The sequence below is a fragment of the Palaemon carinicauda genome, chromosome 21 (assembly GCF_036898095.1).
Source record: "Palaemon carinicauda isolate YSFRI2023 chromosome 21, ASM3689809v2, whole genome shotgun sequence".
Lineage (NCBI taxonomy): Eukaryota > Metazoa > Arthropoda > Malacostraca > Decapoda > Palaemonidae > Palaemon > Palaemon carinicauda.
Genome location: NC_090745.1, coordinates 127,433,787 through 127,437,453, shown reverse-complemented (window position 1 = coordinate 127,437,453; position 3,667 = coordinate 127,433,787).

Sequence of the window (3,667 nt, the reverse complement as noted above, 5' to 3'; positions counted from 1 at the left end):
TTCCTTGCTGATTCGCACTCACAGGGAGGAGCAGTGTGCACCCTTTAGAGGTCAAACGAATATCGCAGATATAACTTAAAAAATAAAGGCGTATGGAATTGAGATTTCCATACTGGTAAGATTATACAAGACATATTAATTTCTTGCAAAACTTGAAAACAGATAAATAGCTAACAAATATTCCATCAATTACCACCATATTTACAATTGTGTATACTCATGAATATGAAAGCCCATATATTTTTTTATTCTTCACATGCCTTTTTCATTTTTGGTAGGAGTGACACTAGATAGGTACAAGTTTCGCACCTTTTTTCCACCCTATATTTGGCCTATTGGAAACATCCCTGCCTGGTGATCTGCTGGATTGGGGTTCGAGTCCCGTTCAAGCTCGATAGTTTCTTGTAGTGTTCGCAACCTCACTATCCTAGTAAGCTAATGATGGGGGTTTTGGGAAGCCTATAGGTTCACCTGCTGAGTCATCAACAGTCATTGTCTAGCCCTCCCTGGTCCTAGCTTTGGTGGAGAGTGGCCTTGGGTGCTGATCATATGGATATATGTCAGTCTCTAGGGCATTGTCACTGTCCCTTGCCTCTGGCATTCATGAACGGTAATAATAATAATAATAATAATAATAATAATAATAATAATAATAATAATAATAATAATAATAATAATAATAATAATAATAATAACAGCATGCAGTTAACCACATACAGCTGGGAGGATGTTCGGGATAAAGACTAGCATTGATCCGCTAATCCATTGATTCGCTAATCCATGACTTCATCTTGTCTAATGTGTGAATGTACAATACATGTATACTGTTGTGTACGTATGCTTGTATGCTATTTTCCCTGTTGCCCCCCCCCCCCCCCCTGGGCTTATAGCATCCTGCTTCTCCAACTAGAGTTGTAGCTTAATAATAATAATAATAATAATAATAATAATAATAATAATAATAATAAGAGATACTACCATTACAGTCAAGGTAATTGCCTCGATAAACTGCCCTATGCAAAAATAACAATAAAAGAGCGCGATAGAAAAACACAGTACGGATAATTTACCGTTTGCAGACCTGGCCATTAGCGTTCATCATATCCTCCAAATGAAAAATGTTGTATCATTGGGCATCATGCAGCTAAGGGGTGGGGGGGGGGGGGGGGGAGAGAGCCTCCATTCCACAACTGGCAATTAAACACAGATCATAAATTTCTTGGGAGAGCCATAAAAATCGGGAATAAAAATAAAGGGATCAATGATTGCCAAGGGAGAAGAATTTCGGGACACTCATGAAAAAAAATACTTGTTACAAAATCACTGCGTATTCCTCTTCGAATCTCTCTCTCTCTCTCTCTCTCTCTCTCTCTCTCTCTCTCTCTCTCTCTCTCATCTGTAGTTTAAACTTGCTTTCTCTCTCTCTTGTCTATAGTTTAAACTCTCTCTCTCTCTCTCTCTCTCTCTCTCTCTCTCTCTCTCTCTCTCTCTCTCTCTCTCTCTCATCTGTAGTTTAATCTTGCTTCATCTCTCTTGTCTATAGTTTAAACTCTCTCTCTCTCTCTCTCTCTCTCTCTCTCTCTCTCTCTCTCTCTCTCTCTCTCTCTCTCTCTCTCTCTAAGCCTCTTATATTTTGTACGGACTTCGATTGAAATTTGCTTGTTTATGTTGACTTAGTAATCTCTATTATCGGTTGTATCTAGGGAAATTAAGTAGTGTGATCAGTCAGCATATATTTCAGTTACTAGCGTATAGAAATTGTACAAAATAGATTACTGACGTCAGAAATCAACATCAAGCATAAGAATTATCATAACTATAAATAAACTTGAAAAAAAATCATTTTTGCCGCCTCATTAAACTCATTTAACTGCCGCTGACGAATTTTACTGAAAAGGCATCAGGAAGAATACAAAGAAAAAAAGTTACTGACAGAGGAGATTTACTAAAAGCTTCTTCATTCAAATGGATATGAATCACATTGAAAATCACTCGTAAATTATTTTGATTATAAGGAAATTTGGCAATTCCTTTTGTGGGGGCAAGTTTATTAGCAAGAGCATTCTATCTTATTTCTCTTCCTCTTGTTCTTTTAAAGTTTTTATAGTTTATATAGGAAATATTCATTTTAATATTGTTACTGTTATCAAAACAGTCCAGTATTCCTTGTATCCTTTCCTCCCTGACCTATTTTCCCTGTTGGGGTCCTTGGGCTTACAGCATCCTGCTTTTCCAACTAGAGTTGTAGTTCGGCCAATAATAATAATAATAATGATAATAATAATAATAATTACATCTACAAAAATTGCCTTTTGAGATGCATAGTAACCTGCATTTAGATTTCAGTTGTAGGAAACACAGGGATCAACAATCCAAGAGCAGCCCAGAAGTTCTTACGAGATATCATTGCTTCAAATAAAGTGGATCCAATTTCAAGAGAATTCAAGCAAAATAAAAGTGAAACACAAACAGTATTTATATTCCGTATTTAATATTTACTAGGAAAACTGACACCTTTAAAAGGATAAAGAGGGGGAGATTTTCTGTTTGAAATTTTAAAGGTCGCTCATGAATGACAGAGGCAAGGGATAGTGACAATGCCCTAGAAACTGACCATATATCGAAGGTGGGACAAGGAGTGCCAGGCAATGGCTATTGATAACTCAGCAGGTAGACTTATAGGCTCCCCAAAATCCATCATCCTTAGCTCTACGAGAAAACATCGAGCTTGAGCGGGTGTTGAACCCCAGTCCAGCAGATCGCTAGGCAGGGACGTTTTAAAATCGATTCTAAAAACGACTAATTTTTGTTTTGATATAGTAAAAGATATTCTAGGTTCTACATTGAAATACAAAATGGCGAATGAAATTATAAAAAAAGACATATTTTTAATAAGGTTGTGGTGGGCTAATTAAGTCCCACTCAAACTCTTTAATTCCTTCAGTGTCTGCAACATTACCATCCTTGTGAGCTAAGGTTGGGGGTTTGGGGGGAGCCTATAGGTCTATCTGCTGAGTCATCAGCACCCATTGCCTGACCTTCCCTGGGTGGAGAGGGGGCTTGAGCATTGTCCTGCTTGCTAGGGCAATGTCACTGTCCCTTGCCTCTGCCACTCATGAGCGGCCTTTAAACCTTTAAACAGATATTGCATCGTACCGAAGATGTTTATTATGTTTTGTCTCGACTGTTTAATATCCAAGTGATATATATCATAAGCATCTCTAATCGTACACAATGTTAATGAAACTCAGCTGTATAGAATTCACAGTGAGAAGGTGCTTGGCTTTCAGCTCTATAATTACCAACTGCATAACATTCTCTCTCTCTCTCTCTCTCTCTCTCTCTCTCTCTCTCTCTCTCTCTCTCTCTCTCTCTCTCTCTCTCTCTCTCTCTCTCCGGGACTTTGCATATCATTGCTGGAGACGTTCTCATTGTCAGCGGTGTTTGTGCAATATCCTAACTTTATTCATTTCAAGAAACAGCTTCAATGAAATGAGATTAAGTGCTCGTTCAAACTGTTATGAACCCGAGCAATCTTGTAAATAAGTTATATTCTGTAAAATATAATGTTTATCCATATATATATATATATATATATATATATATATATATATATAATATATATATATATATATATTCCTGTGTGGTACAGTGATAGAATGCGGAT